Below are 24,139 nucleotides of genomic sequence, written 5' to 3' on the forward strand. Positions count from 1 at the left end.
AGAAGTCTCGTGGAACGGCACGAAGGAATAAGAGAGATCTTTCTCAAGTGGAGTCTATATCTCCACTTGAGACGCTTTGTTGACACAATTCTGATATTACACGTAATAGTAGAAGAGTTATAATTTGTATATTGAGAATCGTAAAAATTTCATTTTCATTTATGAAGTTACGTTGGAAAATATTTTCGAAACTATCAATTATTTTGAATACGAGATTATATTTATAAATTAAACCATTATAAATCATAAATATATTATGAGAAGTAAAAAAAATTTTACGTTAGAATATCCTGAATTCTATGCCTAATTGAGATTTAGATAGTCTTTTTGGATTAGTACAAATACGATAGAAATAAAAATAAACGTGAAAATACGTTTCCATCGATAAACAATATGCATATCGAAACATTTATATTTCATTAGACACGTCAATGAATTCTTTATTCCAACAAGAAAGCAGTGCACAAAAATCATAAAAATCTCGTCGTTGAATTTTCACAAGACTCTCTCCTATTTCTTTCATACAACGCTGCTCCTCCAACATTTTCGGTTTGCTCGTTACATTTTCCTTACTTTCGTACAAGATGAAACAAGGGAATCGTGCTTTTCTGCTTCCAGAAATAAAGACTTTGTGGAAATATCTGAAAGATGAGCCAACTAATTACGAAGGTTTAATGAAATGAAGAAGCAAACACCGGCCGGCTGTGTTCGAAAGTCTCGAAATTAAATTTCGACCTCGCCATCATCGCGAGTCGAAATTATCGAACGGGGAAGGGAAGAAGATATAAGTAGCTTCTTTTCGAGGAGCACGTTTACTCTCTTCCCATTTCTTCGTTTCGAGATAAAACACGCAAATAAAATATTACGCGGACGGCACGATAATTTATATTTATCATCAGGCGAGCAACATCAATGATGCGGTTAGCTCCCTTTCTGAACTACTGAAATTACTCCAATTCCTTTCCCTTCCCTTCGAACATCATCAAGAATCAATAACACAACAAATAAAATTAAACGAAGGAAAAAATAAAAAAGAAAAAGAAAGAAAGAAAAAAAGAAAAGCTTTGCACAAATAAACGCCGTATTATGGTGCTGGAGATGGTTGAAAAAAGAAAAAAAGTGTTGACTTTTTTCGAAAGTTGGCGGTTTTAACGCGGTGCGTTATAAAGCTCTCTCTCTCTCTCTCTCTCTCTCTCTCTCTCTCTCTCTCTCTCTCTCTCTCTCTCTCTCTCTCTCTCTCGACCGGTGTACCACTGACTAACGCGTTCGGTGAAGTATGCTCTCGAGGCCCGTTGTTTGCATCGTGCCTTTGATGGCAAAAGACGTTGGAACCTGTTTTCCGGGGTGACAGGTTTCAAACTCTTTTTTCTCTTCCTTTTTCTTTTTTTCTTCCTTTTTCTTTTTACCGTTTACCTTATTATTCCTCGAAATACGTGCTCGAATAGAAAAGGATCCCTCTTTCTCCCTGTGTATCCTCTTCACGCTCGGCTGGCCGCTACTACACCCACTCCTTTTCCGGATAATCCAATCCTGTTGTCCATCGGCAAGATTTTCCAAAACGTCGATAGGCGAATCGAAAAGAGCATACCATCTTATACAAGTTTTACGTGCGTGGAATAAATAAGGGTATACCATTTCTAGTTTCAGTGGTACAAATCGACCAATTCGAATACCACTGTAGCACTGTATATATATATATATATATATATATATATATATATGTAAGAATGATTAATCGATGTGAAATTATTTATTTCACTTTAAAAATGAATCAAATTAATTCGATACTTTTTTTTTCTTTTTAATTTGTTTTCCTTTTCCTCGATACCCATTTTTCTTTTTTTATCGCGTTCGTTTACATGTACTATGGTACAACGAGGATGATCGATGCATTCGCTTTATTTTGTAGCGAGCATGCAAATTTCCTTAGGGTTTTGATACATGCAGGGTTTATTGGAGATTATAATTCGATCTTATTTCGTTACATAGTGGATTATATGGCGTGTAATTAAATAATTATTTTCCAAGGCAATTTCGAGGCTTCTCTCTCGAAGCGGTATCGTCGCAAACAATATTCCGCGTCCTTTCACGTTTTTAATTAACATTTTCACGAATGATCGCGTTTGATATTACGAAAAAAAAGAAAAAAAAAAAAAGGAAGAAGAAGAAGCAATTGAACGAATTTCATCATCTTCTTACCTTTATTCCCGAAAATAAAAAGTATATTTCGCCATTGAATAAAAGATTTTACAAATCAAATAAATGACGCGTCCCGATCGATGATGCTTCACCGTTACTTCTTCGTTATTTCCGCATGCCATCGCTGTCAAGGAAAAAAAATCTATAAACAATGCAATTAACCAACTAATGGACGACCTACTTCCCACCAGCGTGAAACCGAGAAAATAATTGGAAACGATAAAAAAAAAAAAAAAAAATCTTGTATCGACTCCGTGAACGATAGGGAGGAGGAGAAATACTGCGGCGATAAAAATGCTTGTTCGAGTCCGAGTTATGATTTACATGCTGGACTGGACAAATTTATTCGCGAACGCGAAGACTTCCTTTTTTTTTTTTTTTTTTTTTTTTATTCGCTGACAAAACAAGAATCGCGTCGAATCATTAACACGGATCCTGGCACAATTGTCAATTGGAAAGGAGATGCTAAATCCCTCCTTAGAAATGTCACCTCTTAACAGTTGTTAGAGACGGGCTACGAATCAGCGGATTTCCAACGAGTCTCCACAGGATAATTGACTTAGGCGTCAATTGACAAGATCTTCTCGCGTTACGCTTCTTTCCAAGAAACTCGAGTTCGTCCCTTGATTCGGGAAATGTTTCATTAAGGGATTCCATTTGATTCTTGACTCGAAGAATTAAATTGTTGCAAATTAATTTGATTAAAAATAAAGAATATATTTGATTCGTTCTTTCTTTCTGCTACACCGAATACGTACGTATTATCGTTGCACAGAGAAAAAAGGGCAACAGACGGAACAGCGTTCAATTCATCGCGCAAATGTACGAGTCGCATATTTTTGAAGGAAATCGAAGGAACGTGATATCGACACGGTTAGATTCTCTGCATTTGTTATTTATTCTCCGGAATTAATCTCGATCAATTCGATATTGGTCTCGGAATTCAGTTACGATAATCGAAAGCGGTACTAAGTAAGAGGTGTACTACTAGTCGTTGGACGGATGATGAGTTTCGGTTCGCGTGGAGACGCATGACGCGGTAAATTTTTCTACATTCTTCTTGTCACAGTTGCCCCGTAATATCGTAAGAGGATGTACATCATTTTTCTACGTCTATCTTGCACAGTTCCTCGAGGCTGGTAGAAAAACCGGTTTGATCGAAGTTCTATCAAGTAGAAAGAAAACGAAACATCGTATCACAATGCATCGTATGCGGTTCTAAGATGGATGGAGGCTGGGAAAGGGGTGAGGACAGAAATGCGATTATATTTGCCGGGGATTGTTATTTTTCCTTTCAACGATCTAGATTCTTGATAAGCGTGGAATAAATATCGTTAAGAAAATAATTTCTTTTTTTTTTTTTTAAAATACATTAATCTATCTGTTTAAATAAGTCCTTAAAAGTTTCCCTTTGAAATTTAATCGACGACGATTATCTTTATTTTTATTTGGATTTATATCCAATAGGACAAGAAAAGTCAATTCCTCCGTTTCGAAGATTCGAGAGATTTCTTAATTTCTTTCTTTCTTTCTTTCTTTTCTCTTTTCCCCCTCCCTACTCCCTCTCCCTAGATAACCTAAATTCGTAAGAGGATTTCTTCCACGAAACACGTTGAAGCTTTTCATCATAATCGGGTCTCATAGAAATTCGAGGCGAGGGACGATCAATGAAGATTCTAGGCGGTGTCGGAGAATCGTGGTAACTGGTGCAAGGAACTGGTGTCAGATATCTGTTTTGGACAGTTGGTTGGAATCCTTCGTCTCCTTAACCGTGATCCGTGTTAATTGGCCCCTTGTTTTCTCGGGATCTTGGGGGGGGCTTCCACCATCGATTGGCCGAGAAAACATGCGCCAAAAAAAGGTGGCTCGGTCTTCACGGCTTGAATTGTCGGTCAAATCCATTGCGTTTCGTCCTCTCGATTAATCCTCGAAGGATTAAACATCGATAAATCGATTATCCGATCGATCGATCATTCTATCTAATTTATTCTATTTAACATCGTACACATGGCACACGTATGTTTCTCGATGGGATTGAAACGATCCACCGCCAAAATATGCAGCATCTCCACCTCCAACCCCTCCTCTTGCACATCTAAATTGAATTCCCAACCATGTCTCTGGAATGTATAATATTTCCCAGAATTAATCATTTATTCCACGCGACTGAAACGTTTCAAACTAACTCTATAAAAGTGTAAATAAACACGCGAGATCATTTTGAATAATGTAATACACGATGCAAATATCTGTCGAAATTAAATTTTAAATTGTAAGCGGATCGTGACAAAGGGAGGGAAGGATCGTCTCGAGTTTTAGAAATATCTTTATTCTCAAACGAGATCGACACACGTTCGAAACGAGATAAATCGTTTAGGAGTGCAATTACTCTTATATTCACTCCAGTGAAATACTTCTTCTGTCTATCGTTGCGAGTAAGAATCTTGACGTTTCTGCCAATGCCCTCTTCCTCCGCATTGTCATATTTCCGATATGTCGCAATTCTTTAATGCGGAAGACGCACACTTGGAGACAAAACGTGAATCGGCGGAAAAGGGTTTCGTATGTGGTGACGCAATCTAACAGTTCATGTCGATTTCATGACCTCCTCCTTGTTATCAAATTTGTTACGGCGAAGAGACTTATCTTTTTTTTTTTTTTTTAAAAGAAGAATTTATGAATACACGGGGAATCGAGAGTTGATGCTGCTACATTTTCGATGATATTTCTTTCTTTCTTTCTTTCTTTTTCGATCGATTACGTATTGGATCGAAATTGTTCTTTGTGTAAGATATATTTATTATTAATATATATCGATGATATTTCGACATTTATCTATAATTTCATATCTCTATATCGTTTGATTATCAATTATTTTCACACGAATAATTCCATATAGTCGAAACTATTATACGATTGCTTGCTTATGACCATAAACAGAATTCCTTTAAAATTTATACATTTTATCTACTTGTACGTTCGTACGTTATACGCGAGAAGAATTTTCCAATATCCTGTGCAATCTGTATTTCATTTAATCTTTGGAATACGTTAATGTCTCCAAACTTTCGATTGATAAAAAATTCATCGTGATGGAGATGATTTAAAAATCAAGTCATCAAATTTGACAAATCGAATTATTCCGAATGAATTGGATGGAAATCAAGCTCGTTGGGACGAGAAATTATTATTATTCAAGAGATTTGATTGGTCTAAACTTTTTTAATTGGTCTAAACAACGACTGTCCTCGTTTTTGTTGACAGAAGACTAGCAAAGATTAATATCTCCACCGGTGTTATTAATATCAAGTCGGGAAGAAGAGGCCAGAAGAGGCAAAGTTAAACTTTAACTTTGTAATTTATCGCGTGGATTGTCGCGATCCAATGGTTTTCATATTATCAAACAAGACAGAAGATAAAAAAAAGGGAGGAAGTCGTTGAAGAACTTGCAGAAAATAGTCCAGGCTTAAGCTTGAAGTTGGGGAAGAGGGAAGAGAAAGAAAAAAGAAAATAAACGATTCTTTTTTTCCAGTAGCATACATACTCACACGAAAAATAAAAATTTTCTTTCGAGTATCATTGCTCCTCCTTCCTTGGAAATATTAAATGATACTACAATTGACGATAAACAATATTTATATAATTTTTATCGCAATTACGATTGAAAGAGTGTAACAAGTGTTAAATAATTTAAAAATACGTAAATTTCTTGCAGTTTAACAGTTCGTGAAATTTTAAAAAGCAAGCCTCAGCGAAATATTCTAATTCTCACGGTAAGGCGATTTTGAGGAATTCGATAGTTGAAGAGGCGGGAAAATGCCAATGAGGATTTTTTGGATGGCACTCTGGAATTTTGCATACGTTTTGCATCCAGCTTGCCGCGCAGAATACGCAGCTATGCGATGCAGAAGCTGGTTGCTCGCTACCCTTAAATTGGGGGAAATGGGTTTGCAAAAAAATCGCACGCTTTTCAAAATTTTTCACGTTTCCAGAGTCATCCGATGGATGGAAAGGGATCTCCAATTTCGAACGTCAAAAATCAAGATTTTTCTTGTCTGTTCTTTATTCTAAAAAAATTCTTTAGTCTAAAAAAATTTTCTAAAATTAACATTTTACTTATTGAATTAATAATTAGTTACTTTGAAGTTACAGATTATAATTACTCGATGTTGAGTAGTAATGCAGTTAGCCTCAGTTTGTCCAAAAATCAAGTTTCTATCCCTAAATGAACATTGCCAGCAGTCGATCGTTTTGGGGTTTTCTTTCATCGTTAAAGACAGCTTTTACTCTGATGAAGTTCAACACTCGCCAGGAGGAATTCTTATTTTAAGAGCAAAGAGGTACAAACGTGTTATCCGTTTCTTTCTTTCTATTTTTTTCTTTTTTAAGAAAATGAATACAAATTCATACACGGACGGAAATGTAGGTTGATCGATTTTCAAAAAATGAATCTTTACACGACGTTTATTTGACAATCTAAACGGATGAAATGAAAAATTAATGAAACGAAAGTTATAAAGAGAGAGGAGAAAGGGAGAAAAAGTGAGAAATAGAAAAGAGGTGAAAAGAATTGAAAAATATGACAGCTCGAACAAATATATCACAGTTTAGAAGTCAGACGCGACGCTCGTTGTCCATAGGCTGGTTGTCTTCTTTCCGCCCCGTATAACGGGAGATAAACGGCAAAACTGGGCTGGTGTTTTTCGGCTGAAGATTTCGACTGTCAAGAAGATTTATCGTCGTTTTTCCGCGCAACGCACTGACTAATACATTTCCAACCGATTCTTTACGCGAATCTTTCTTTCTTTCTTTTTGCAAGAAGAGGGGAATCCAGTGAGGACAGGGGAGAGAGAATAATTACGTATTTTTATCAATTTAGCAACGAGCAAAAAATGCGCGATGAAAAATAGACAGATATATCGTTTGCCAACGATAATTAAATAAACATTAAATTCGACGAACATTCGAACAATTCTCGATAATTTCTTTGCCTCCATCTTCGTGGAATATACTCGTACGAATTAATTACGATGCAATTTTAGATATAAAATTTTTTCGAGAGAAAAATTTCTGGAAAATATATTCTGGAAGAAAAGACTCTTCTCGAGCAACGAGCAGAGTCTTGAAATTACGCCGATTGTCGAGTAAAGAGAGAGAGGGAGAGAGAGAGAGAAGGAAACTTTCGTTCTCGCATTTTCGCGTGCTGGATATAATGATGAACAATACATCCCGGATGCCTTCCAGCTCTTCCAAAAGCTCTCCCTCGCAAGGCTCGTTATCAGAAAAGACGGAGAGTACCCCTCCTTATTATCTATCCTTTCACCGATGTAACAGTGTGGAGGAATAACGATGGGTGTACTCCGCTATTTTCGAACATCCGAGCTGCAACTCCCCATTTACAGAAGTTTTCGAGGCTGTAAACATCGGATGGGGAACAATCGATCACACGATACAAGTTCGAAATCGAAATGGCTAACGAGGGGGAAAGAAGAAAGGGGATTGTTGCCGAAAAATTGTATAAAAGAAAATAGAAGGGGGGAATGATGATAATACAGCAACGTTAACGTCAGCAACCATGTGCCGTGACCAACGAGGGATGTAAGAGGTTTACAGTTGCTAGGCAACCTGTTGCCACGGGCACCCGCCGCTCTACCATCGCAGGACCTCGCTAGGTAGGTTACGATCTTGCGTATAGAAGTGAAGGGAAGATAAGAGATGAGACTGGAATCACAATTCACCATTCCGTGTTTTATTCGAGCATTCAAAAAATTGTAAAGGTTTCACTCGCGTGGTCAAGGTATTGCAAATTTTTCGTACGTGCGAGTAAAGGGTTTGATCCACTATTGAAACGATGGATCGTTTAATGACACGTGCAGAAGTGAAGAGAAGATGAGATTAAAATCGCAATTCCATGTTTTATTCGAGCATTTAAAAAATTGTGAAGGTTTCATTCACGTGATCAATATATTGCAAATTTTTCGTACGTGCGAGTAAAGGGTTCGATCCACTACTGAAACGATGAATCGTTTAATGACACGTGCAGAAGTGAAGAGAAGATGAGATTAAAATCGCAATTCCATGTTTTATTCGAGCATTTAAAAAATTGTGAAGGTTTCATTCACGTGATCAATATATTGCAAATTTTTCGTACGTGCGAGTAAAGGGTTTGATCCACTAGCAAAACGAGTAACGATGGATTGTTTAATGACACGTGCAAAAGTGAAGAGAAGATGAGATTAGAATCGCAATTCATCATTCTATGTTTTATTCGAGCATTCAAAAAATTGTAAAGGTTTCACTCACGTGGTCATATTGCAAATTTTTCGTACGTACGAGTAAAAGATTTGATCCACTACTGAAATGATGAATCGTTTAATGACACGTGCAGAAGTGAAGAGAAGATGAGATTAAAATCGCAATTCCATGTTTTATTCGAGCATTCAAAAAATTGTAAAAATTTCATTCACGTGGTTATATTGCAATTTTTTTGTACGTACGAGTAAAGAGTTTGATCCACTATTAAAACAATGCAGAAGTGAAAAGAAGATAAGAGATCAGAGTAAATTCATTATTTCATATTTTATTCGAGCATTCAAAAAATTGTAAAAGTTTCACTCACGTGATCAATATATTGCAAATTTTTCGTACGTACGAGTAAAAGGTTTGATCCATTAGTAAAACGAGTAACGATGGATTGTTTAATGATACGTGCAAAAATGAGATTAGAATCGCAATTCATCATTCCATGTTTTATTCGAGCATTCAAAAAATTGTAAAGGTTTCATTTACGTGGTATATTGCAAATTTTTTTGTACGTATGAGTAAAGAGTTTAATCCACTACAAACTGAAACAATGGATTGTTTAATAATAGAAGTGAAGAGAAGATAAGAGATGAGAGTAAATTTATCATTTTATTTTATTCGAGCATTCAAAAAATTGTAAAGCTTTCATTCATTCGTGATCAATATATTGCAAATTTTTCGTATGTACGAGTAAGGGGTTTGATCCGTTATTGAAACGAGTAACGATGGTTTAATCGTAAATAACATATTGACAAGTATAACGAGTTAATTATTTGCTATTGTTAATTTCATCTGTCCTCGATATTTAGAATTCGAATTGGCTTGAATAAACGCGTGCTTTAATTTCCAATCAACGATGTACACAGGTTTACGAGAGCTCAGTAGTATAGCTCAATGTCACGTCAGCCATGTCTACATTTATCGAATTTATGTTTCACGGTAATAACGAAAATACAACATGACGTTATTTTAAAGAGCGTTTTAAAGAAGAGTGTTACATTTAAACATAGAAATTATTATTTAATCAAATTGTCTCAACTTGAATAAAAAGGTGATTTATTTTTGAATCTAACTTATCGAGTTATTTCTGATCGTGATGTAATAATATTAATTGTTTTCAATTATTTAATTGTATCTTGCTTAATGATTACAATTAAAAAATAAATAAATTTAATTTTTTTATGTATCTTACACACACATACATATATATGCAAAAGGAAGAAAGACAATAAATTCATGGTTTGAAATTAAACTCGGCCGGATCATTTCTTGTGAACTCGTTTCACCAGTTACAAGCGATTTGCATTCCAAATCCCTTTACTAAAATAGCTCCTTCTCGGAGGAAGGGATAATTTATAAAGATAAAACGTCACGATATTCAAATTAACTTGAAACCATATTGATAAACGATATTCCGGGCAAGTTTTTTATTCCACCGTTTATTTTTAAACGTAAGTATGATAATAAAGTAGAAAAGGACTTCCTAGTTACGAGAATACGTACGTTTTGATCTGTTACGAATTAACAATACTTCCATCTTTGGATCGAATCATCAATGGAACAATATTCATGAAACATGAATACATCGCGCGATCTAATCAGGAGATAATCTACGACACACGTTACATGTATAATTTAATACTAATCGTAAGAGATCGAATACACATTCTGATAACGATAATTAACATATCAATATAATCAACATATGCGATAAATAAATCGTAAAAATTATTACACGATTTTTATTTATACGATTGTATCATTAAATTCAATTCATTAAAATATCCATAACAATTGTGGACGAATATTATATTCTCCAAAAAGTTTCATTTTGTATGCGATACTTCAAAAGTCCAGAACAGAGGGTGTACGAAAATCGATATTGATACTGAATTAGAAGAGTATATGCGCGTCGAACGATAAGATTTATTCTCGTGAATAAAAGATTTATGCTAATAAATAAATAAATAAATATATATACGTAAGAAAAAAATTCCGATGCGCAACGGACGAATGAAATTCTTACGTGAAATTTACATGAAAATGATTAACGATGTTCCTAGGGTGTACGTTAAACCGCAATTCCAAACAAAGGGAAATTAGAAGTTACAGGCTACAAGGACATTTTGCAAACAATCAAGAACAGTCAACAATCTCGTCACGTTCGCCTATGGGTTTGGTCTGGTTAACCAATTCAATGGATTCGCGACCAGGAACTCGTTCCATCCGGTATGATATGCAAGCTTTCCGCTGTCCATTACACGGATAAAATTCTACAGTATCTGCAGTTGCATTTATACAACTCGGTTTCATCAAATCTCTCCCGTTAATACAAGTTAATACAAGCCATCAGAAAAAAAAAAAGAATGAAATTTAACGTTGATAATCTCTTTGTTCTCTCTCTCTCTCTCTCTCTCTCTATCTACAATATCAACTACTACAAACGATGCGCTTGTCATCTGTTCGAACGAGGCTGATCGAGGGGGGACCCGCGCATATACATATATGTATAAACAAATTTCATTTTCTCGATCCGTGTCAATCAACTTTCTTGTTTGCTTTCCATCAATTCCACTTTTCACCGACTCCTCGAAAAGTTAACAGCTTTCTCGAATAAACAGTAAACATCAATAGAAGAGATATCGATGGGAATAAATAGGGCATCGAAGAAGATTCCCTCTTCGACTATCGGTCCTTCCATTCCATCGAAATATGGAAAGAGGAGAGGAGGAGGGGAGCGTAGGTAAAAAGTTTGCGAACGGTTAAGGTGAAGAAAAAAAAAAAAAAGGAGGAAAAATATTTCTTTGTTTCCAACTCGTTGCTCGAAAAATGATGACTCGGTTTGCATACTCGTAAGAGATATGCAGCTCGAGGAAAGAAATGTCAACCGCGCGTTAATAATCGCGTTTCATCGCGGCGTGAAAAAAAATACGTCGAAGAGATATTGGAGAAAAAAAAAAAAAATAGAGAAAGAACATTCGATCCGCGCTGTAGATTATTGCGAGTAACAACATGGCATTTCCCCCGATTTGCCATGGCCCTGATTAAACGGCACCCTACCACGTCGTTATCGACATCCGAATTACCCGGACAGAGAAAGAGTGAGAGAGGATGGGGAGACGAGATCAAATGTTTTATGAAACTTCGATTGAATTTTCTTTTTTTTTTTTCAACCTCGTGAACATTGTGATTCATGGAATCGTGTGATATATTTAGAGTGGTAGAATATGATCTTTAATGTGATTCTTATTAGAACAAGAATAATATGAAAATTTCTGTTCTGCGAAAGATCGTGTGATATATTTAGAGTGGTAGAATTTTTAATGTGATTCTTATTACGTGAACATTGTGATTCATGGAATCGTGGAACGTGTGATATATTTAAAATGTGGTAGAATGTGATTTTTAATGTGATTCTTATTAGAACAAGAGGATCGTAATAATATAAAAATTTCTGTTCTGCGGAAAATTGTGTGATATATTTAGAGTGGTAGAATTTTTAATGTGATTTTTACTACATGAACATTGTGATTCATAGAATCGTGGAACGTGTGATATATTTAGAATGTGGTAGAATGTGATTTTTAATGTGATTCTTATTAGAACAAGAAGATCGTAAGGTAATATAAAAATTTTTGTTCTGCGGAAGATCGTGTGATATATTTAGAGTGATAGAATTTTTAATGTGATTTTTACTACATGAACATTGTGATTCATAGAATCGTGGAACGTGTGATATATTTAGAATGTGGTAGAATGTGATTTTTAATATGATTCTTATTAGAACAAGAAGATCGTAATAATATGAAAATTTCTGTTCTTCGGAAGATCGTGTGATATATTTAGAATATGGTAGAATTTTTAATGTGATTCTTATTACGTGAACATTGTGATTCATGGAATCGTGGAACGTGTGATATATTTAGAATGTGATTTTTAATATGATTCTTATTAGAACAAGAAGATCGTAAGGTAATATAAAAATTTCTGTTCTACGGAAGATCGTTGACGAACAAATTCTTCAACTTGATATATTCGAGATCTTAGTTTATTTCATTCGAACAGGCGCGTGTTCAAAATTTTCGACAAATTAAACTTAAAATATTCGTAGTTTTGTATCGTTGTGCGAGAAAATCGTTAGTACAGAAACGTTTCAAGAAGCGAACGTCACCAAGTTTGGGTTAATTTAATTTTTATTAACATCCCTCACAAATGTCTCGTACTCCAAGTTTTGTTTCGTAGAGACTTCTGCTCTGTTCTTGCCAACTTTCCCTCGATTTCGTGTTGCTCACGGTTTTCCCTCATCCTGATGTCCTCAAAGGAGGACATCCTAATTCTCAATATCGTTTTTTTATATATTTATAAATCTCATTAACTATAAATCTAGCCCATGAAAAAAAAAAGAAACGTTAAAATTTTGAAAAGAAGACGCGAAGAATTTTTTTAAAAGATGCGAAAAAGTGGTATTATGAGCTTGGGAAACTCGAAACAAACATAATTTAACAAACTAAATTTTAATTACTTCATTTTTATTTATACGTAAGATCACGGAACAGTTTAATTATCCTTTTTTAAACGTTTTAATCTAAAAGTTTACAAGTTGCCCTATGCGAAGAAGGATAATTCGTCCAGGGAAAATTCTTCTAACGAACAACAAGATTTAGAATCTCTCCAACATTTTCTGGATTGAAAGAAAAAAAAAAAAAGAAAGAAAAAACTAAAATAAAACGGTTCTTTATAATATTTTAAACGCGTTATCCCCTGGGATACATTCTTCTCTAAGGGGAATGAGAATGAGACAAAAAAGGAAACGATGGCGAAAAAAGGAATTATTTAGTGCGAAAATGTGCAAACTGGAAAATCAAACTTGCTCGTTTCAAGCTACATTATTTAACAGCAATGTTCTGATGGAAGTTTGCTCCGTACATTTTTCATAACAAGGCTATGAAGCTTCATTCTCTTCGGGAGAGAGATCTCTCTCCCGCTATTTTACTCAAAGTACGTCGTCAACGAATAGGTTGTTACCTTAATCTCATCTCGCTCCAATAGCAACGCGAAATACGCATTATTGCGTGCACGAAATCATACACCTCTTGGGCAGAAAAATTTTAAAAAATTAAATCGTCGTTGCTCCTCGTCGCATCGTAAGGATTTATTATATATCGTTAAACGAACGGTTGATCGATATTATTCATAAATAGACTTGAATTAGTGTATCGATAAATCTGAAAAGGAAAATGGAAATCTAATTAAAAGCGTGCATCATCATTGACAGATTGAGCACACGATGTATATCGCACATCGTTTCAAGATTGAAAATTTATCCCCGCGAGAAATAAAGTAAACGAACAATATCTCGTCAAATTTGTCATCAAAGTAATATATAAGTTTGATTTAAATTTTTTTTAATGAATTATAATGATTAGAGAGGATGAAGGTTGAATGAAAAATTACAAGCGTTATATTTCGATCGAAAAATCGATCGAAATTTATCATCGAATCTTGGAAATTTTTATTTCCTTAATAACAAATATTTTATAAATCCTTGTTTTAAAACTTCTTTCTATATTTTTTCTATATTTGTTTATAAATATTTCAATGGTACGCATACATCGTTGATATCAAAAATTTTATTCAATATCCAGAAGAATACTTTTTTTTTTTTTTTCCTTCCGCGTTTATATTCTTTAAAAACTTTTATATTTCATCCGATTGTAAAATTTTTCCAATTTCGAGCGAAACGATTCGATTTGGCAAAAGAAAGAGAAAGAGGAAACAATTCTTTTTATACGACTTAGCGCTGCAAGACAAGGATCTGTTCATAAAATCATGAATATATCGAATACCGATTCTAACGTATGCGGCAGCTGCAGGATGTGGAACCTGACTAACTAGATATTGGACGAGCACTGTATACACACTTCCTGAGTGCGTTCCATCTCGTTACTTCCGTAATTTAACGTGCCTGTAATTTTCGTACAACGTTTCCTCCCCTTCCCTTTTTTTTTTTTTTTTTTTTTTTTTAGAAAAGAAAATAATCACACTAATCGCGAAAAAAAAAAGAAAGAAAATTAATCGAAAATGTCTCGAAATCATTTACAGCTAAAGTTTCTCGAAACTTGTTGTAATTTATCGTTCTACGAAGTGGAAAATTTTTGCAATGCTGTTAAAACAAAAAAAAAAAAAAAAAAAAGAAAAGAAAACGTTCGATTTCGCGCGTCGGTAAACGGTATTTAGAAAATTTTAAATTTCATTACGGCAAAGGTAGAATAATATAGGATAATAAGCGATTTGCGTGCAACCTCGAAGATCGGAAATAAAGGCGGAAAATTGGGAAACGGAACAATATTTTCATTTGCACGGAGAATTGTTCTTTCCCGCGGTGCTTGCTTTTATCGGGGGCAGAACAATCGTTTCGTCTTTGTCGAATAGAGAGAAAGGAGGAGGGAACGGGACATTTAATGAAGCCGGAATTATAAAGCGAAGGGAGGGGAGAGTTGCGGAGAGACTCGTTCTCATCTTATAAGAAGAGGAGGAGAAAGAGGTTCGTGGAAAGGATAATTGCTGTTGCCTGGTAGTTACTCCCATGGAAGAAACGTTTAATCACTGGTACATCGGTGTTTCAATTCCCATTTTATCGCTCATTGTATCCCCAAGATGTTTGTCAACGGCCCCCGCCAGACGTTTCGTTATTAATTAATTTATCATACTCGTTTCGTTGAAAATGTATGCAAATCCTACGCGTTTCTTTCTTTCTTCCTTCTTTTTCTCAATTCGATAATTCGAAAGGAAAAATTGAAAAATTTACGAAAACATAAACGAGAATGAAATCTCGAAATGTTTCTCTTCACATTTTCACGCAGTGAAACGAGATAAAATACTTTTTCTATCGACGAGCGAGATCGATTTTCAACAGGTCTCCGAAACTACAATTTTCGATAATATAGGAGAGGCAGAGTGAAAATTTTCCAAATGCGGCCGACTCTTGTAATTTTCGTTTTTGTCGCGATTTTTGCCTATTCCACGGGACAATGACTGGACGGAAACTCGTATATACGTATCCATCCATTTTACTCGGCTTCATTCGCGAGTTTCCGGTGAATGTGACGCGCTGTCTTTCCACGCTTTCATCACCTGCGCGTCGATTTTGTTCTCGATTTCGAGACAAAAAATAAAAAAACAAGAGAGAGAAAGAGAAAAGAAAAATCAAAGATAGATGGAGCAGTAATAAAATAATAAAATTTCCCCCGATTAAAAGATACGGCTTCGCTCCGTACGATTTTTTGCAGATGATGAAAATTTTACAAATTTCCAATCGCGCATCGTGATTGTGAATTAATAAACTCGAGTTGGGCGAAACGAACGGAATCGTTTAACGCGTTGCAAGAATAATAAGGATTGGCCGTTATCGTGTATGCTCGCTAATTAATTTATTCGCGTATTTATATATATTGATTGGCAAAGCAATTATATATATATATATATTTGCCTCATCGTGAATCGGGTATAATCGGGTAAATATAAGTTGACGTGTTGATGTAATTGTAGAAATATAACGATACAATGCGTAAACAGAATGATTACAATGAATACACGTAGAATATGGATACGATTCGATAATTCCGTTAATCGTAATAATTTACAACAACATTATCATCGGGGAATTGCGAACTGATTTGATCGAAATGAAGAATGCATGATAATAAGAAAGAATCGTACTGAAAGAGAAAATCGAGATACGATGAAACAGAATAAACAGATTTTTTTCCATTCCGTTTCTTAATCCAAACACGGCCTCGATTCTGTTTGACTACATCTTGTATAGAATATGTGAATATATTAATATTCGACTCTCTTTGTATATTCTAGAAATTTTCGCTGTAATTGTTGTTCAAAGTATTTTCGAAACAATGCTTCAAACTTGACAAAACGCCAACACCTGTTTCGAAAACTTCGGTAAGGGTAACCTCAATCTTTGAGGAGAAAGGCCAAAATCGGGGGAGACTTTGGTAATAGAGCACTCGAGACTTTGGACGACGCGCAACTATATTTAAGAGAAGAGAAAAGTTCGGATTCGGATAGAGTCCATCCACGGAAGAAATGATGAGGGAAAAATTTAGAAAATACATTGCTAAATTCCATCGTTTCAAATCGATGTGTACGCGATAAATTTTCGAAACGATTCGTCGAAAATATCGTGAAATGAAAAATTTGGCAAAACGAAGCATAATGGGTCGTCAAGACGTTGCCAACTCATTATCGGTCAAATTAACATTCCCCTCTCGACGCCGCGTTAATTGCAAAAGTTTTCTAAAACCACGGCTGTGTAAAGGCTTGCGTAACGGCGCGATAAAACTTTTTAACGTTGGGAATAAAAGATGTGTGTAGATCGAGCTTTGGTACACGTAATATATAGGATAGTAGTCGAATATAGTAGTTCTTAATGCTCTTGGATCAATCGTTCGAAATATTTGTCACACGATATATACTTTTTTCTCTCCTCTTTGCTTTTCCCTCCTTTTCAATCCGTTCAGACAAATTGAAATGAACAGGCGAGAAAATATGACGGAGCAAGACGATACTATTTTAAAGGATGTATATTATTGTCCATTTGGGTAAAGTTGGCCCACCTGAGATTCGACTGCTCGAGTAAATTTAGCACGGAGTCGGGTCAAAACTCCCCAGAAGAGAGAATTGCGCGAATTACATCATCCGGCAAACTTGATTCTCAGACTAATAATAACCTTCCATTTAGATGAAGCTATGACTCTTTGATTCATAAACTTTATAAATTTCAACCTCGACAATCCCTGTCGAAAATTTAATTTTTCCCTTTGAATTTTTCGTAAAATAAAAAATGTCTATTAAAATTCATTTATTATTACATCATTTATACGTTCTCTTAAACTATGCATAAATCATTCGTATTCATCGGACGAACTATCGAATTACGAACTTACATTGCAGTTGAATATTTAACGATAATTACATTCCAATTAGAATGTTGAGGAAATTTGTGCACGATCTGACCGTCTAATGTTCGTTAACTCTCTTTCGGTTAGTCTAAATGCATAATGCATTCGCAAATATATATATATATATTTATAGATATTTTGAATAACGCTGTCTCAGCCGAAAACACTTTCAACGAATCGATCAATATTCGCACGTACAACGAAATCAACTCCGACTCTTCGGTTTAAGCCTACTGAAGATCCATTTACATACATGGAGCGTTACTTCCACGCTTGTTAACCTCCTTTCTTCGTAGCGGGAAATAAGCCGAGAAGATGAACTTTCCAAGCGATTCGTCGAGAATCATTACATAATAATATAATCATGTAACGTGTAATCATTAAATATTTCCTTATCTTATATTCATTTGCAATATTTGCAAGATTATTCTTTCGGGTTAAAGTGTCGTCGACGAGTCCCCCACCAAAGTCCTTTCATCTATCCGATTACTTTTCATCGTATAAAAAATCAGGGTAATTAAAATTTCAGCTCGAATGAAAAAATGAATATAAGACATCAGCTGCTAATTAAAAATAATTGAATGTTATTAGAGATTTATAAAAGACAGTGAAAAAAGGAAAATGGTTAAAAATTTAACGTGAATCGATATGTTTTATATAAATATCGTTATATAGATCTGAAATCAACTCGTTTGAGCAAAAATTTTGTCTGTAATTTACAAATCTCGAGTATTGATCAACCGCATATCGACTAAAAAAAACCCCGAATTTTATTTTACTTTGCTTTTTTTTTTCTTTACTTTCAAAAACTTTCATCCGCCATCACTCTTCAAACGAGACTTTCTCTCGCCACTTTCATTCCAACTCGACCAAAAGGAAAAAGATTAAAATACAAATTTTTATCAAAAGATTTTTATACTATGATATTGAAAGTCTTTAACTGCGTTCCATGTTTACGTTTTTACTTAAAATTTTTTCATCAAAACATCGAAACAAAATTTACGATAATTCGTAATAAAACGTAATATTTATATTTCAGCCCACTTCATTCCCTTACCGATTAACTCTTAAGGAATGCAAATTTACATCATTTATCCTCTTTAAAAGGGCACTTAATTTTCATATAAACTTATCGATTATTCTTACTTAGCCCAAATACAGCGTATTGAGGTCATAATAACTCAAGATATACATATTTATCGAATTGTAAAAGGAAAATGTTATAATATACGTGTTTACAAAATACATTTTGTACGAAATTGTAATGCATTTTTTATAAATTCATATATAATCATAAAATGATTAATAAAAAATATCAACATTTTTATTTTATGAAAACAAATATGCCAGAAACCAAAAAGATATTTCCACTATGTAATGCAATAATTTTTTTAAAAATTTTTTGCGTTCTATTTTTACATAAAAATATATTTCATAATTTTATATTGCAAATTTTTATACTTAATTTATTTTTCTTATCATCAACGACCATACGATTGATCGAAATTTAAAAAAAATTAAGTATTAAAATTATATAAAACAATAAAGTTAATCGGACATCAAAATCGTCCCTTGAGCGGATAAATCTTGCAGAGCAAATATAGACGAGGAGAGCAAATAATGGAAGAGAGACAGAGATAGGGTAAAAATATTGAAATCAGCGCCATCTTCAGAGTGCCGCAAATGAAACACGGGAAAAAAAGACAGAAAATAGTTGGAGAAGGATGGAGATAGAATAAGAATTGATCTTTAGCGCCATCTCTTGAAGACTAAAGATATCTTTTCAAATGATTATCTTTTTAAATGCACTCAAGAGATGGCGCGTATCTTCAATTCTTGTTCTACTTTATCCTACCTGGAGAAATATCTTTGATATTCGTGAGATGGCGCTGATGGTTAATTCATTTTCTATCTCTTTCACACTGTTTTCCATTCTTTCTTTACAAGTTTCATTTACGGCATACATTCTGAAGATGGCATTGATATCGATATTTTTATTCTATCTCTATCTTTGTTCCATCATTTGTTCTTATATTATCTATTCTTCAAACTAAAATATAATTATGAGATATCAATCGAACAAGTTATTTCAAAACTATAAGCAATTGTAAAATAAAAACAAAAAATCATATTCTTTTTAATGAAGTATAAATACAACTATAAAACTATTAAGTAAGAAATGTGTAGATTAAGAATTATTAAAGATGAATTAACATGTATTATTTGTTTCATACTGTTCATTCTATTATTTAATATAGATAAGGAAAATAAATAATGAAAAAAGATAGAGATATGACAAAAATACGAAAATTAACGCCATCTCCAGAGTGCCGCAAATGAAACTTAGAAAGAAAAGACGGAAAATAATGAAAGAAAGATATAGAATTAAGAAATAACTACCAGCGCCATCTTTCGAATTAAAGATACCATTAGAAGATAACATAAAATGCAGTAGGACTTGATAATCAACGTCATCTTTTGAATCATCTTTTAGTACAATGTTTTTAACATTCAAGAGATGACGCTAAAAATCAATTCTTATTTTATCTCCATCCTTCTCCAACTATTTTCTGTCTTTTTTTTCCGTGTTTCATTTGCGGCACTCTGAAGATGGCGCTGATTTCAATATTTTTATTCTATCTCTGTCTTTCTCTCACTATTTGCCCTCTTCGTCTATGTTGTGGCGCGTGTCCGCAGATAAGATACACCGATGTCAATCGAATATACTTTCATCATTTCTCTTTGAAAATTGTAATATATCAGAATTGTCAATGATCCAAATATAGTGGTTATGAATATTTCATCACATTTTTATATCAATTAAATCAATAATTCGTTATTTCTATAAATATTCTAAAAATCCGTAATTATTTATTAATTTAAATTGAAATATTTGAAAATTGTCACTTACAGAAATAATAATCCCCATACTCGTTTGCACGTTTACGTTCTTCCCCATTAATTTCAGCTTTAATTTTACGCCAAACTGAAATAAAAAACGTGTTATTTAATCTGAAACTTTTGAAATTTATTATCTTTTCACTCGATATACTTACCGTCTCTAAAAAATTTTCGAATATTTGACTTGTGAGATATTTTCTTAGTTCGACACGATTTATTCTGTTCCTCGATCGAACTTATATCCTCCTCCATCTTTAAATTATCCATTCACGGATAAATAAACACACAATTTGTTCTAAACAGAAAATGATAACATCTATATCAACGAATGAACATCACAATAATTATTAACACAGATTCATAATTTAGGATACAACGTGCTGTTATAATAACGTAGTAATACAAAATATTGTTTTTTGACGTTATGAAACTGTTTTGTTGATATTATTGTTAACATTGTTATACAATTCAACACATTATACGAGAAAAATATTTACCAAGATACCAAAGTACGTTGAATTATCATTTATTAGAGTGGTTACTAATTATTCTAAACGTGAGTGTAAATATAAACAATATTTACATTATACATAGTTACATCACAAACGCGTTTCAATTCTCGCGTTCCTCTAATCGACGCTGAAATTTCTTGCAGTACATCTAACGTATAACGCAATCATATGATTATTAATATTGAAAGTAAATTTTTAAGATACGTGGTGTGTTGTTAAAATATCGCATATATTCATATTTCATATTTAATATTTAACACGGTGTTACAATAAATTTTCGCTAAATAGAATTTGGATATATTTCAAGAATTTAATATATATATATATATAAATTATATTCGTTTGTAAAATAACTAATGTCTCGTTTGTACTCCGTTGACCTAGTTATTAAACACAATACAAACTTCTTCTACGTTCTAACTGATCATATAAACGATACATGTAAAATCTTGAACAATTAAAAAAAGATACGTAACATTCATATCGAAATCGAGCTTACACGGCATTTACTTTTTATCGAATAACATTTCGTATTTCGTAAGACGGATTATCTGGATTTAATTATAGATTATGTTAGCGGAATAATCATATGTTGCTGTGTGTAAAATTGCAAATATATATATACATATAAATATATATCACAACCTTGTACCACTTTATTACGAAAATTTTCTAAACGGAATAATTTTAAATCTTATAAATAATCGCTTCTCTTTTGAAGAATCCAACATTTACGCGAAAAGTATTCGTAATTGCATTTAAGCAGCGTGTAATTGAGAATCGTTGCACGTGGAACTGTATCTTTTATTACAATACTTGTTCGAAATTATATTTATTTTTTCTTGCCAAAACGGATCGAGACGAACGAAAATGCCAGAGAAATATTTTTTCCTCGATTTCTGTTAAAACAATTATTATATAATTATAATAATTGTTATAATAAATTGATACCGAATTAAATATAAATAAATATTAATTATATCTTCATTTATCAAAGCAATAGCACTTCGATTGATATGTCGTTTAACACTATCCAGGGATATTTAACGTCACAATCGATTTTATAAAAGTAATAGAAAATCGAATACGCGAAAATAAATGAAAGACCGATTGCGATGGCATTGGCAAATAAGAAAGGAGACGGGGTGGAGAGTAAAAAAAGACTTACGTTTTACTATACACAATCGTCACCTGATTCCGAGTTGCAATTTCCTCAAGGATTTCAACGGAATCGAAATTTCTCAACCGCTCTATTCACAAAAATACGATAACGCAACGAGAGAATCGACGAATGGGAGGTTCGCTTATTGTTCGAATTACGGCCCGTTCGATTTCAAAATCGAACTCTTACTTAACTCTCCTCCGCCTCGAAAGGGAATCGTGGCGAGCGGATGGATTCGCGGATGCCAAGCTGCAAACTAAAATCCGGGAATCTTCGGTGGTTGTAGGATAACGAAAGGCTATTCGTCACTTTGAACTTGGCCGGACTAACGCGAACGGAAGAAGCGATTTTGGCCGCTGGCCAGTGTCCTCCTCCCACGCGACATTTCGTATTTTTCTACGCGAGGTTGTTGAAACGCGATTCATGGACGGAGATCGTACAATTAATAATAGTTACGATATCAGTTACGAAAAAAATTAATTTCCCAGACAGAGTAACTTGTTAACTCCTACGATTCGTTCAAAAATAGAAAGCTGCGTCGTTGATAATCCTTCCTCCCTTTGATCCCGTTCGATGTCGAAGGGAGGAAGATCGAAATCTCGGTTGAGAAGGGGTTGGATCGGTTTGAAAGCTCGGTTTGTCGCGCGATGGAACGGTTAACTGTACAAGCCTCGGAGGCTGGCTCCTCGAGACTTTCCGTTTGACGGCAAATTCCAGATAGTAACTGTCGTCGGCGGAATGATCGGTCAGGCTAGAAGGAAGGCATTTAATACGCCTTTAGCGAGGCGCGGCGGCAGGCCGGTCGAGGCGAGTATCGCGCGGCCGCGCAAGAAAGTCGGAGGCCGGTCAGTCAGTATACGGCACAGTTAGCCTGGCCAGAAGCTCGTACAGAGACCGGCTTCTACTAAGAAATTTATACGGCGGCCTAACCAGCAATTGCACAGCCACCCCGCGAGCCGCGAGTTCGTTTATCGGATGCTGCGCTAATTGGATCACCGGCCGATCTCCCAAACGGACCAACTCCCAATCCCAAAAGGATTTCGTCCTTCCCAACCATTCCAATCCTTCTTCTTTTCCACCGCTTTTTGCCGCCACGATGCTCGCCCGTAATTCGACAGACTTTTTTTCCAATCCGGATCAGACGCGAAAACGTTTCCTCATCCGGGAATTTATGGCTGGATTCGTCGAGGTCGAGCGTCGAACGAGGTCGAGGTCTTTTTTTCTTTCTTTTTTCTTTTTTTTCACTTTCGAAATTTTCAGATCGAAACGAGAGAGAGAGAGGGAGAGAGAGGAGTGGATCGATCGAAACTCGACGCGAGGAAGGGAGGCGAGGATCGAGGTGGCGCGACGAAATATAACTGTCTTGTTCGCGGTTCTATAGAAGAGGCACGAGCACGTCCCACCAGGTGAAATATTATACAGATGTTAGGGGAGGGAAAAAATGGGCGTCCTGACGTGAGGCCGTTTGCGTTAGGACCGTAAGGCAGTTGTAAAATATTTAGGAGTCATCCCGCCGCCCGGTTGTAAAGGCAGGGCTGGGCACAATGGCCCCCGTGATCTTTTTCACGGCACTTCACGATCCACAATGTGAACGACCGTGGCTCTCTAAAGGTGTGTCGAGATTCTAGCATTCTTCGAGGCCATGCAAACTGCCTCTGTTTCTTTCGTCACGCTTGACTTTCGATGTCACCGGTCAACGAATAAATGGCTAATTTTAACGTAGGTCCACGCGGGGAAACGTAACAATACTGCGACCAATGGGTTGACGAGAGACAGAGAGAGAGAGAAAGACGTTCAATCTCGAGTAGAAACTTTACAACTCGTTCGATTTGTGTATTTCTATTACTTTTTTCTTTTTTTTTCAAATTTTTTTCATCGTATATACGTAGACAAGAATTAAAATTATATTAAGAAGAAGAAGAAAGGAAGGAAAAAGATATCTCGGCCAGATGTACTCTTCCAGAGTGCCAGGTGAACCGTAGAAAAGAGACGAAAAAGGCACGTGTCTCGCGATGAATATCGGAGAATCGATCTCGTGCGGAGACCGCAATTTCGAGCTATTCGATCCTTCCTTTCTACAGCTTACA

General features: G+C 34.9%; 1 long non-coding RNA gene across 1 annotated transcript; it reads right to left on the bottom strand.

Moving 5' to 3' along the window:
- Nucleotides 1–1,809: 1,809 nt before the first annotated feature.
- LOC113219074 lies at nt 1,810–22,383 on the bottom strand. The gene is made up of 4 exons (XR_003305587.1): nt 22,059–22,383; nt 20,534–20,673; nt 20,389–20,463; nt 1,810–4,319 (listed from the first exon to the last, which is right to left on the bottom strand). It is a non-coding gene; the product is annotated as an uncharacterized LOC113219074 (long non-coding RNA).
- Between the last annotated feature and the right edge of the window lie 1,756 nt (nt 22,384–24,139).

Source organism: Apis mellifera, linkage group LG1 (assembly GCF_003254395.2).
Source record: "Apis mellifera strain DH4 linkage group LG1, Amel_HAv3.1, whole genome shotgun sequence".
In the NCBI taxonomy this organism is placed as follows: Eukaryota; Metazoa; Arthropoda; class Insecta; order Hymenoptera; family Apidae; genus Apis; species Apis mellifera.